Source organism: Balaenoptera ricei, chromosome 15 (genome assembly GCF_028023285.1).
Source record: "Balaenoptera ricei isolate mBalRic1 chromosome 15, mBalRic1.hap2, whole genome shotgun sequence".
NCBI classification, from domain to species: domain Eukaryota; kingdom Metazoa; phylum Chordata; class Mammalia; order Artiodactyla; family Balaenopteridae; genus Balaenoptera; species Balaenoptera ricei.
The window spans coordinates 64,879,513-64,893,689 of NC_082653.1; the positions used below are offsets into that span (position 1 = coordinate 64,879,513).

The 14,177-nt window shown below is 41.9% G+C and overlaps 1 long non-coding RNA gene across 2 annotated transcripts in view; it reads right to left on the reverse strand.

Annotated features, from left to right (window-relative positions):
• Nucleotides 1-14,177, reverse strand: part of LOC132348428 (uncharacterized) — a 328,330-nt gene that overhangs the window by 8,230 nt on the left and 305,923 nt on the right. For both annotated transcript variants that reach the window (XR_009497468.1, XR_009497467.1), the window contains exon 4: nucleotides 6,343-6,521. This is a non-coding gene — a long non-coding RNA (uncharacterized LOC132348428). The remainder of the gene's footprint in view (nucleotides 1-6,342; nucleotides 6,522-14,177) is intronic.

Consider the following 14,177-nt stretch of genomic DNA (forward strand, 5'->3'; position numbering starts at 1 on the left):
TGGTCATGTGACCAACTCCTGGCCAATGGCATGTGGGTGGAATGGATGTAAGACACTTATTAGACCTGGCCCATAAAACTTCCCAGAGAGCTCTCTCTCTCTTTCTTTCTCTCTCTCTCTCTTTCCCCATTTACCAGCTCAAGTGTTTTAAATCATCTTGATTTGGGGCATTCATAAATTTGTCTGTTCTACTGCTCTTCTTGAAAGCTTCACACAGCCCCCAACTTAAAAGAGGGCAGAGACACAATATGGGAGGAGCTGGGCCCCAGATGGTGACATGGAAGACCACCCCTATTTGACTATGATGTGAAAAGAAAGAAGCATGCATTATGTTATGCCACCAAGAATTTATCTATTACAGCAGCTAGCCTTACCTTAACTAATTCATCCAGATATGGAAACTCAGATAGTCCTCTGGGAAAGTCTAAGTTTCAGCCCCTTCATCCCATAGGTAAAGATAACAGAGACTCAGATGGGTGAAGCTACCAAGATATGAGCATCACGGTCAGAAGTAGAACCAAGGTTTCCTATCCCACAGTGAGACTTTCACAAGTCATTAGGAGGACTGGTTCTCCATCCTTTCGTTGGCCTCATTACAACATTTATAGTGACTCCTGACGGCCATAACCAAAGATTGAGAGTGCCCAGGTGCTGGGTCACAGACATGCCTTTAAATCATCCTTCAGAATGCTAAAGGCAAAGATTGGCACTGAGACCCAGATGGGACTTTACAGCTGGAACAAAGTTGGTTAGAGAAGGTAAGTGACGCTATGTTTGGAAGGATGGTTGGACCCCAGGTATAGTTGCCAAAACCTTTTTTCCAGTTGAATCTTATAGCCAATCTCCCCCTCCTTTGCTCAAAGATAAGTCCTCCAAAAAGAAAAGGGTTTTCTTGCAAGGGAAGGATAAACTTCCAAAATCTCCATGGGAAGAAAGATCAAAGATCTTGTTCACCCAGTGTTCCCAGCACTTATCACAGTAAGCCCAAGGTATGGGCACTCAGTGAGTATTTAGTGAATGAACAAGTGAATAAAGCCATATTTCTTAATTAACATAGGGGCATGGGGTCATTTGTTGAAGATGCTGTCTTTACATCCAGCATTTGATTGATAATATTTGGCAAAACATGGGCTATTGTAAAGTAAATGGTGGTTTTTCCCTTCAGTAAGGATGTTTCTGGGCCTTTTTTTATGAAAGAGTTGGTTGGAATTTCTTTCCTACTAATTTATTTGACCTGTCACATGTCACCTTTTGTTCAGAGAATAGAAGTGGTTGGCTTAAGTTCGTCAGATTAATGGTTCTAAAGGTTTTATTTTTATTTTAAGGGAACCCATTTTCAAACAAAATTGTGCATTAAACCCCCATATTATATAAAAAAGACCTGGGGTCCAGTGGTTAGGATTCCACGCTTCCACTGCAGGAGCCACGGGTTCCATCCCTGGTCAGGGAACAAGGATCCCGCATGCCGTGTGGCACAACCAAAAAAAAAAAGGGGGTGGGAGGGGAATTGGGGCTGGCAGAGGACAACAGTGGTCGCCAGAAGGAAGAAGGAAGCGGGGGGCGGGGGAAATAGGTGAAGGGGATTAAGAGATACAAACCTCCAGTTATATAATAAATAAGTCACGGGAATGTAATATACAGCACAAAGAATATGGTCAATAATATTGTGTTCACTTTTTATCGGGACAGATGGTTACTAGAATTAGCTTGGTGGTCATTTCATAATGTATGCAAATGTCAAATTATTATGTAGTACACCTGAAATTTACATGATATTGTACATCAACTAAATATTTCAATTTAAAATAATAGAATAAAACAAAATGAAAGAAATCGGGGGCTGGGAGGGCTGGTGCAGTTGAAGTGGGAGTGGAAATTGTCTTAGCAGTGTCTCCCTCTCTCCTCCTCAGCCAGTCCCTTTGGTATCTCCAGGGGGTATGTAGACAACCATGCTTTAAAACTCTTACCTCTCATAGAAGTAGCTGGGCCTTTGGTGGGGTTGGTTGGAAACCTGGCTGCCAGGGTGCTGCGAGTTGAGCTCTAGGCTGGATCTCTGAGAATGAGACCAAACTAAGAATAATTCACCCCTTACCTGGTCTTGGAAAGTCAAAAGGGTGGAAAATTAGAATTGGTGCCCAAAGGAGGTATGGCTGGCCTGAGGTCAAGTGTTGGACACTCTTGATCCTGTGCCTCCATATTTAGTTGGTCTGATCTCCTTCTCTGCTGGGAAGCTGCATGCTGCCCCAACCTACATGGTCCAAGTTTCAACCAAGCACTCGATACAGAACATGTAAGGTGCCAGCTCCTTACAAGAAAATGTTCTCAAAATATGATATTTTGATGTTCCTATCTACATTAGTCAGGGTTCTTTCACTTGGAAGTAACAGTAGCCCAACGCAAACAAGTTTAATCAGGAAGAGAATCTATTGACTCATGAAACTGCAGAAAAGAACAAAATTAAAATGCAAAGGAGAAGAATGAGAGCCTCTCTAGGAGACTCAAGAATGGGAACTGGATCCTCGATACTCTTGGTCCCCTTTTCCTCCATTTCTGTTGCTCCCAGTTTGATTCTATTTTCCCCTACAGACAGCTGATGCCATGTGATAGAGAAAAAAGGCTCTAGAAGTCCCTCCTTCTTATCCTTTAAGCTGCACAACAGAAAAAGATCTATGTCCTTTGTTCTCATTGCCAAAAGAAATGGCTCCAACATGCAAGCTTGGGTCACATGCCCAGCACTGGACCTATCACTGGGGCCAGGCAAACAAGGTACTATAATTGGCTGAGTCTGGATCATGTACCAACCCCTGTGGCCAGGTGATTGGGTAAGAAACTGTGATTGGCAGCTCCATCCCAATCACATGGTCAGAGTGGAAGAGGAACATTTCCCCAAGGATGTGCTGAACAGACAAAAACAGCAGATGTCCATGCACTGGTCACAGCCAACGCCTGGCTCAGGTGGTTTCTCAGCTTGCCGGTCCAATTTGTTCCTGCTCCTCAAATGTCCAAATTGTCTCCACCCAGCTCCTAGCTATCTTCCTAAGGAGAAGGATTCTGGGCATGTCTTGAGCAAATCATTTTAAATAAACATCATAGAGATGGTACAGATTTCACCTTCACTTAATTAGTTGTATTTATGCTTATGAAACAACATGATGAATCTCTCCTTTCCTCCTTGTAGCCTGGGCACAGGACTCATTTAAAAGGCTCATGTTACTGCCCTTTGCTAATTATGGTAGATGGTTCTAACTTGCATCACAAAACAGAGTCTGTGTACCAAAGACTCTGGTACAAAGTCTTTGTACCAGACAAGGAAGAACAACATCTTTTTCCATGTTTCTGTAGCATCAACCCCCTGGGCTCCCAGTCTCTCCTCTGCCCCCGCAGCAGGCACCCAGAACCCTCAGGCTAGCAAGTTCATCCATGATGAGGTGACAGAGCCTTGCTGAGTTGGTGTTAAGGTTCTAAAAGAGGAGATGAGGAGGAAAGTAATGGTTAACCCAGTTGAAAAGCACTGATAGCAGATAAGCTGATGGGCATCACAGCAGATTGGGTAGGACTCAGGACAAATGTGGGGAATACTTTTCAAATCACATTATCAAGTCTGAACTCCTTACTACCAATTTTCCAGTGCCACTGACCAAAATAAGGACCCCTCCTCCAAATTTAGAGTCAGATAATCCTGTGTTCAAACACAGATTTCATTACAGATTAGCTGAATCAAATTCCCTAACATCTCTGAGCCTCAGCTTACCTATTTGGTGATAATATTTACTTATTCATAAAGCTGTTGGGAGAATTTTAGAAAGACAGTGCACGTAAAATACAAAGCCTACTGTCTACACTTAGGAGGAGCTCAAAAAAGGTCAGCCCCCCTTGCCTTCACAACCCAAAGGTAAAGCTCCTTGAGGGCAGGGACAATGTCTATATTTTCAGCACACATTAAGGGGCTTGACATACAAAATGGTGTGCCAGTGTTTGATGAATGAATAAATGAACAGGACTGCTACTACTTCCATAATTTCTTCAGGGGCGTTTCATTTTGTCTGGTCAGAACAATTATTCTCTATTTGAGAACTGATGTCTTCTATTCATGACAAGGTGGTATCACCTTGACTTCTAAGATTCAAGTGACATTTTCTCAAATGCCCTGAATGAAGGGAAGCACAGCACTGCCCCCAATCTCTTTGGAGATTCTTGGGGAGCCTCAAGTTCAGCTACAACCTGGGTTCCACTTCCACTAAATTGGTTCATTTTACAAATCATTCCCCTATTCTGCAGGTTCTTTTTTTCAGTTCTAGGTACTTCTGCTGTAAGCATCTTTGCCATAAACATCTTTGCTGCAAACATTTTTGCCTCATAACTACTTGGCCATAAGGCAATGTTGCCGTAAAAGATAACTGGTTGACAGTTTGGTTTTAAGTGGTTGACAGTTTGGTTTCATTTCTTAGTGGACATAGGACTCCAATTTTTACATTCCATCAATCTTAGCCCTCATGATAGTCTATACAGTGATGAGTAGGCATGGCAGTCTTAAAATAGTAGGTGATAGCTACTTATATGGACTTGGTAGAAAAGACAGTGATAAAACTTGCTGGAAGTGTGATTAAGAGTGTAAAGCCAGAGTGAATGCTGTACTAGAAAATGATAATGTATCAGTTTGCAAATCCTTCAGTGATTTGAAGTTGTAGAGTTGAACCCACACCTTCCATAAAACTTTGGAACGTCTATCAGTGGACATGTGACAACCTGCTAAGAACAAACAGCTTTCCCAACGTGATACAAAGCTCAGGTACAAATATGCATCCTGGTATTTGGAAGCTGATGCCTCTCTTAATGAAGAATTTTATCAAAATAGAAAAAGTGTGATGCCAAATGAGACAAGTCAACAAGCAAAAAAAAAAAGTATAAAATACTGTGAATGAAAGACTTGGAAGACAAGTGCTTAGATACAACATGCAAAATAAAATCAGTTATTTGAGCAGTATTGCCATGAATTTACATGCATTTCAAATGTATTCAAATATTTTGTATTTTGCAATAAAGTCTTTTTAATTTTTGTTACCCATTTTTCATGTTTCATTATGTCTTTTTTAATGCCCCTCTTTTATTTTTCCTTATTTTATCTTTTACAACAAACCTGCCTTATGGTCAATTAGTTACGCAGCAAAAGTACTTACGGCAAAAATACCAGACATACTTTTTCTTCTTTCTGCACCATATCACCCCTCCTAATAAACACCCCAATCCATCAATCCCCCAAAATACTACCGCTAGACTATGTAAACCGAAGATTTTACCAGAGCTTTCAGGTAAGAAATTGCATGAGAGCATTTCAAATGATTTAGAATTTGATATTAGATGTTCCCATTCTCAAAAGCCCCAAATCCCTGATCAGCCACGTGCCTGCACATTCTCCAGCATCCAGGCATGTGTCTGCCTCCCTCTCCTCATTCTCTTCTTCTGTCTGCTCTCAGGCACCTCCCCGCTCAATGCCCTATTATCTCGTCATCCCGCTGTCTCTTTGCAGACCAGCCCCTCAGGGACTCACACTCCACACCTACAGAAAACTCTAAATGTAAGACTCTCCTTGGTTCTAAACATAGACAGTTCTCTCCTAAGAGGAAGGAGCTCTGGAACCACCTTCGAAAAAATTTACTGCAAAGTACTTTTCCCTCCTGATTGTTCTGATTTAACACACTCCCTGGCTGCCAAGTGGTGTCTGAGCACTTTGGCTCCCTTCTTTAGATAATGCTTTTTATTTTTTTGTGAAACATTTAGGATCTTCCTCACCACCATGGGGATCCTTTCAGCATCTCCAAATTCCATCATTAACATCTGCTGATTTCACTGGGGATGGATGGGGGGCAGGTAGGATGCAAGAGTCCAAAGGAGAACTTGGATGAACTCCAGGATCAAGAATTGCTCAAAACTAAGATCACTGACGTTCTCGGTTTGGTTCCAATAAAGTACAGTCCTTCCTGCCAACTTTTAGTTTCCAACCTTGACTATTCATGGCCTGCATCTGCAGACACTGACACTGACCTTGTCATCAAGGAGTCTAGAATTTGTTCATCTAATATGGGTATTGGCCCAAACTTAGCTTCAAAGACTAGAAACAAGAGAGGAAGGAACATCCAGGGATGTAAGGGACTTGGAACCCTAACTAACTGTCCCCTAACTCAAAGTCTGACCTTTATCTAGAAACCTAATTGTTCCATCCCTTAGCGTTCTCCAATAGGAGATGTATTATTAGAATATAAGATTTATTATTATAAATAATAATAATATTTATTATTTACTATTATTATAAAGAAAATTTATTATTATAAGGAATTGGCTCACATGATTATGGAAGCTAAGTCCCCAGATCTGCTGTCAGCCAGCTGAAGACCCAGGAGAACTGATGATGTAAATTGCAGTCCAATTCCAAAGGCCTGAGAAGCAGGAAAGTCGATGGTGTAGCTGCAGGTCCAAAGGCTGGTGACTCGAGACCCAAGAAGAGCTGATGTCTCAGTTCCAGTCTGAAGAAAGGAAAAGACCAATGTCCCAGCTCAAAGCAGTCAGGCAGGAGGTGTTCCCCCTTACTTGCTGGAAGGTCTGTCTTTTTATTCTATTCAGGCCTTCAACTGATTGGATGAGGTCCACCCACATTAGGGAGAGTGACCTGTTTTATTCACTCTATTGATTCAAATATTAATCTTATCCAAGACACACCTAGAACAATGTTTAACCAAATATCTGAAGACCCCTTGGCCCAGTCAAGTGGACACATAAAATCAACCATCACACTCAGTTTCTCTTTCTTTGTAGACCACTTGGAGGCAATACTGATACAAATTGAAAAAGCACAACCAGTTAACATAGGTTTGAGATCTGAACCTCCCACTTATTGGTTGTGTGAGTTTGAGCCAGTCAGTCAATTTTGTGATACAGCTTCTTATTTGTAGAAAGAAAAGAAAGGAAGAAAGGAAGGGAGAGAGAAAGGAAGAAAAGGAGGGAGGAAGGGAGGGAGGGAGGGAGAGAGAGAGAAAGAGAGAGAGAGAGAGAAAGAAAGAAAGAAAGAAAGAAAGAAAGAAAGAAAGAAAGAAAGAAAAAGAAAGAAAGAAGAAAGAAAGAAAGAAAGAAGAAGAAAGAAAGAAAGAAAGAAAGAAGGAAAGAAAGAAAAGAAAGAAAGGAAAGAAAGAAAGAAAGAAAAGAAAGAGAGAGAGAGAGGGAGGGAGGGAGGAAGAAAGGAAAAGAAAGGATAATCTTATCTGCCTATTAGTGAAGGGTTCTTATAAGGTTAAATCAGTGCCTCTCAACAATGGCCACAAAATGGAATTGCCTGGAGAGGACTTTTTTTTTTTTTTTTTTTCTTTCAATTATCCTAGCCAATCTAAGGAATGAAACACGAATAAATTGCTAATAAGTCATGCCTTTTATTTATTTATTTATTTATTTATTTATTTTTGGCTGTGTTGGGTCTTCATTGCTGTGCGAGGGCTTTCTCTAGTTGCGGCGAGCGGGGGCCACTCTTCATCGCGGTGCGCGGGCCCCTCACTGTCGCGGCCTCTCTTGTTGCAGAGCACAGGCTCCAGACGCGCAGGCTCAGTAATTGTGGCGCACGGGCTTAGTTGCTCCGCCGCATGTGGGATCCTCCCAGATCAGGGCTCAAACCCATGTCCCCTGCATTGGCAGGCAGATTCTCAACGACTGTGCCATCAAGGAAGCCCCTGGAGAGGACTTTTAAATGCTGCCCAAGCCACACCCCAGACGAATTAAGTCAAAAATCTCTGGAGGTGGGACCCAGGCATCAGTAATCAGTAAAGATCCCCGGTGATTCTAATGTGCAGTCAAGGTTGAGAACCCCTAGATTAAATGGATGTGAAACTGTTCCCCAAATGTTGGGAATTATCATTATTACCCTATGCTTATATCAGCCCTTCATGTAGTAAGAAGAAATCTCCTGTCTTAAGGCCACAGACTTTACACATATACACCAGTGCCCCATGTTGTTAAAATCAGAGCCACAAGGATAAAAGTGAGATCCAAGGTATTAACGGAAAACATCTCAATGGTCTGGCTCTACTCAATTTTCCTTAAAACGTGACTCTTAGAATTGTACATCCCAAGAACTGTGAAGAACAGTACAAATATATCATCTTCTTAATCTCCCTGCCTCCAGCCAAAGTGGTGCTTTGATCACACAGACAGACTGGGTTCCATAAGTTCTCTGGGGTGGGCGTGGGGACTCCATCATCTGCCATTGCCCACTGGCACTTTAGCCAGTTTCCCTCTGGCCCTTGCTCAGGCCTCACAACCCCTTTGCCTGTACATGAGTGACCCCTGCCCAGCTGTGCATTGCAGAGCCAACTGAGAACACACATAACCTTGGAAGCCTTTCTGTATTCCACAGACCCTTTCTTTTTCTTTTTTTTTTTTTTTTTAAAGGTTAGACTTTATTTTATTGCCTAGATTCTATTTTTTTTTAATTAATTAATTTATTATTTATTTATTTTTGTCTGTGTCGGGTCTTCGTTTCTATGCGAGGGCTTTCTCCAGTTGCGGCAAGCGGGGGCCACTCTTCATCGCGGTGCGCGGGCCTCTCACTATTGCAGTGTCTCTTGTTGCAGAGCACAGGCTCCAGATGCGCAGGCTCAGTAGTTGTGGCTCACGGGCCTAGTTGCTCCGTGGCATGTGGGATCTTCCCAGACCAGGGCTCGAACCCGTGTCCCCTGCATTGGCAGGCAGATTCTCAACCACTGCGCCACCAGGGAAGCCCCACAGACCCTTTCTTGACTGTCTTTTACTGACATCTCCTCTTTCATCCTAGGCCGTTGAAGGAAGAGGAGCCCAGCATGCAGCAGGTGTGCCCACGACTGGGCTGACGCTGCTTTGTGGGTGGCCTCGGGCTGTCCTGCCGGATGAAGTGTCTCCCCAGCTAGGTTATTAAGCTTGTCTGGGAGTAGGATCATGTGATCTAGATTCCCGCTCCATGAAGCACAGCATCAGTATCACCTGGGAGCTTGTTAGGAAAACAGCATCTCAGGCTCCAGCCCAGACCTACTGAACCAGAATCCTCATTTTAACAAACCACCCAGGTGACGGATATGCATGGAAATTTGAAAAGCACTGATCTATACGTTTTATGTGTCCAGACAGGTCATTGAGTCATTCAAACAAATAGATGGTTACCAAGCACTGTGCAAGGATCTAGGAATATAACTGTAAATGGAAACCAGTCCTGATGCTCAAGGAACCCACGGTGGAGTAGTGAGGGAGACAGACTGTGACAACATAGTCTGCTAAGTGCTAATGTAAGGATAAGTGGAGGACGCTGTGGGACCATGGACAAGGAGCTCTATGATGGTTTTAAAATGTGTCCACAAACTCTCCTCCTTTCAAGAGGTAGAGCTTAGTTCTCTTCCCCTTGAGTGTAAGCCATATTTAATGTGTCACTTCTAGCCAATAGAATATGATAGAAGCCACAGTATGTGACATCAGCCTCTGGGACATTGCCTTACCTTGCACAAGCTGCTATAACAGAATGCCAGTGGGTGTTTTATAAACAACAAACATTTATTTCTCACAGTTCTGGAGACTGAACTGAAATCAGGGTGCAAACATGGTCAGGTTCTGGTGAGGACCCTCTTTCACGTTACAGACTGTGATCCTCTTGTCATAGTCTCATATGGCAGAAAGAAGGAGAGGGAATCCTTGGGGTCCTGTTTATGAGGGCACTAATCCCACTCCCGAAGCTTCCACCCTCATGACCTAATCACCTCCCAAATTCCCCACCTCCTAGAATTGGGGGTTAGAACTTCATTATATGAATTTTAGGGGTACATAAACATTTAGTTCACTGCAGACATAAAAAGCATTGTAGCTTCCTGCCAGCTGTCTCTTGGACCACGCTGGGGAATCCAGCTACCAAGTTGTAAGGACATTCAACAGTCCTATGAAGCAGCCCATGGGGCTAGGGACTGAGGCCTCCTGCCAACAGCCATATGAGTGAGTTATTTTAAAAGCAGATCCTCTAGCCCTCATCAAGTTTCAGATGACTGCAGCCCCGGCCAATGTCAAGACTAAACTCACGAGAGACCCTGATCCAGAACAAGCCAGCTAAGCTACTCCTGAATTCCTGACCCAAAGAAAACGTGAGATAATAAATATCTGTTGTTTTAAAGTGCTAAATTTGGGGGTAATTTTTAAAGCAGCAATAGAGAACTAATACAAGTACCTAACCACATCCTGAAGCAATATTCCTTCCCCAAAGGAAGTAATCTCTAAGACCTTAAGGATGAGTGGGAGTTAGGCAATATAGGCAGGAGAGAGTGTTCCAGAGAGGCCCACAGCATGTGCAAAGGTCTGCTAGGGAGTGCGTGGTACTTTGCAGGGACCACAAGTGATTCAGATAGTGAAGGGGGAATAGTGATGGATAACACTGGAGAGGTTGGCAGGGACCAGGTTATACAGGGCCATGAAGAGGAACCTTGACTATCATGAAGACCATGTAGGATTTTCATCAGCACAGCGCGACGTGGTCAGATTCATGCTTTGTAACATCTATCCTGGTATCTTAGGAAGACCAGGTTGGAAGCAAGTCCAGATGGGAAATGGGGAGACCAGAGAGGAGGCTACTGCAGAGTCCAGGTGGGGAACTATGGCAACTGGACTGAGGCAGGGCTTCTATAAACATGACATGATTATTACTGCTTTCAGATGTGACCGCACAGGGGACAGGAGTCTTCTGTGTCTGTGCATGCATATTCATGCTCAGCATTTGCTGGCTGGGAGTATGCAACCTCAGGTAGGGTGTAGAGGTGAAAGGTAAGATAATAACAGAGTAATTGTGTACAGGCACACCTTATTTTATTCTGCTCCACTTTATTGCACTTCACAGATATTGCATTTTTTTTTAAAAATTGAAGGTTTGCAGCAACCCCACATCAAACAAGTCTACTGCATCATTTTTCCAACGGCATTTGCTCACTTCATGACTCCAATGTCACATTTTGGTAATTCTCATATTTGAAACTATTTCATTATTATTATATTTGTGATGGTGATCAGTGATCTTTGATGTTACTAGTACAACTCACTGAAGGCCCAGATAATGGTTAGGCTTTTTTAGCCATAAAGTATGTTTTAATTAAGGTATGCAAATAATTTTTCTAGACATAATGTTATTGTACACTTAATAGACTACAGTATAATATAAACATAACTTTTATATGCACTGGGAAACCCAAAAATTTGTGTGACTTGCTTTATTGCAATATTCACTTTATTGCAGTGGTCTGGAACTGAACCTGCAATATCTCTGTCATGCCTCTGTCAGGACACTGGCCAGCACCCCCTACCACCTCCAGACACCAAAGCTATGGAAATTTGGATCTTTCCTTGGAGAAAGCTCCAAGGGAAACTGAGTCCAAGAGGCCTCATTTTAGGAGGTGGAGATAATAAAAGCTCCTTCCTTGCCCCCTCACTCTCAAAAGACCTTTTTTCTGTCCAGAATAGTCAAATCTATAGAGACAGGAAGTAGATGAGCGGTTGCCTGGGGCTGGAGGTGAGGGCTGGGATATAAGATGGTGATAGCTAAAGGTTACAGTTTCTTTCGGAGGTGATGAAAACGTTCTAAAATTGACTGTGGTGATGATTTTTACATATGTGTGAATATACTAAAAACCATTGAATGGTCGAGTTCTATAGTAAGTGAATTATATCTCAATAAAGCTGTTTTTTAAAAAAAGACAAACTTTTTTTCATACTTAGTGGAGAATATAGAAGCATCGGATGGAAATGCTGCTTGACATTAAATCATATATTCATTTGATTATTGTTTACCTACCTCAGATAGAGGTACCTACCTCATGAGGACAGAAAATTTGTTTTATTCACCACTGGTTCTCCAGAGCCCAAAACAGAGCCTGACACATAGCAGGTGCTTGGAAAAGATTTGATGAATGAATGAACATCTTGACCAAGACTACCAGTCTCTTAAGCAAATCCTCTCCTTGTTCTAATGGAGTAAGTGTCCCTCCTCCTTTCAAAGGTCTCTGGGGTGATACTGCCTTCTATAAGAGTAGCTTGGAGGAGGCTGCCACAATAACTTGTGATATTGGCATTCATGCAGAACCCTGATTCTTAGCAGCCTAGGGATTCAACCATCACACCAGGATGCTCTTCCTCCATTTGACACTATCCCTTTTAAACTAGCTAAGCAGCACCAGTTAACACTCATGAATCCAATTTTCATGAAATTGGACAAGCAGACACAGAAGTTCACAGAGCAGAACAAATTACTGGAAACCAGAGTGAAATACCTCTTCCAGCTTCTTAGCCTGCTAAGGGCCCTTCTAGTGGGAATTGGAAAGCAGGTAGCAGTTCAAATTCACCTTGCATGCAGACTGCTGTCTTACCATCATCAGAGGCTTGAGAAATGAAAGGTCATGTAATAACAAGCCCTTTCAGGCTTGTTGGAGCTGGAGCACAGTGAATCAATCATGGCACCCCTTCTGGTTGGTAATTCCTGATGCCTGGCCACACACATACGTCCTCTCATTCAACCTTGAGATTTGAGCAGAAATGGAATCTTCCATCTGATGACTGAGAATATGAAGGTAAAAGGAGTCAGCTGACTGGCTTATGGACCCAGAGTTGGTGGAGTCCTTGCAGTAAACCGGCTAAGCCCGTGAATTTTGTTTTTTTGTTTTGTTTTGGTTTGGTTTGGTTTGGTTGTTTTTAAAATTTTTTCCAAGTAGAGTTGACTTACAATGTTATGTTAATTTCTGCTGTACTGTATAGCAAAGTGACTCAGTTATACATATATATATTCTTTTTCATATTCTTTTCCATTATGGTTTATCACAAGATATTAAATATAGTTCCCTGTGCTATACACTAGGACTTTGTTGTTTATCCATCCTGTATATACTAGTTTGTATCTGCTAATCCCAAACTCCCGATCCTTCCCTCCCCCACCCCACCTCCCCCTTTGCAACTGCAAGTCTGTTCTCTATGTCTGTGAGTCTGTTTCTCTTTCGTAGTTATGTTCATTTGTGTCATATTTTAGATTCCACATATAAGTGATATCATATGGTATTTGTCTTTCTCTTTCTGACTTACTTCACTTAGTATGATAAAATCTAGGTCCATCCCTGTCACTGCAAATGGCATTATTTCATTCCTTTTATGGCTGAATAGTATTCCATTGTGTGTGTGTGTGTGTGTATATATATATATATATATATATATATATATACCATGTCTTCTTTGTCCATTGATCTGTCGATGGACATTTAGGTTGTTTCCATGTCTTGGCTATTGTAAATAGCTCTGCTATGAACATAGGGGTGCATGTATCTTTTTGAGCTAGAGTTTTGTCTGGGTATATGCCCAGGCATGTAAGCCCATGAATTTTGAAGTCAAACCCAAGTTTGAATACTAACTTTGCCAATCACTCTCTGACCTTAGGCTGATTAGCTATCTCCAAGACTCAGTTCTCTCATCTACAAATTAAGTAGCAACTACAAATTAACTTCTCAGTGCTAAATAAGATAATGCATATAAAGCATTTATCACAGGTCATGGCAAAAAGTATATTCTCAATAAACGTTAGCTTGAAAAGAAACCACTTAGGCTCTTTCTATCCTATGTTTTGTGAAAAACTCTAATACACCATGTTCTGATCAATAACCATCCCAAACCTTCAATTCCCTTCCCTAATTCCTCCTGAATGAACCTCAGGTCAGATGATAAGATGGGCATTCAATCCACAATGCATATATCCCTTCACCTGACATTTTCTGAAGGATGAATGGATAGATGAAGAGATAGATGGGTGATTGAGAATTAGTCATTGAATTACTGAATGACTGTGGAGGTGAATGGATGAGTGGTTAACAAAATTAATGAGTTAATGAATAAAAAATAGCTAACATGTATATTATAACCTCTGTGCACCATATAAAGGTCTTTAGTTGGATTGTGTTTCAGGTCTTGCCCAATGGTCCCATTCCCAGTGATACTTTCCACCATGCTCTCACAAATAATGTCAGCTTCTCTATCTCCCTCCATAGTATTAATATATTTTTATATTTTTATTGTCTGTCTATTCCTACTAGAATATAATCTCCATGAGGGCAGGGATTTTTTGTCTATTTTATTTACTTTGGTGCCTTCAGCACCAAGTATAG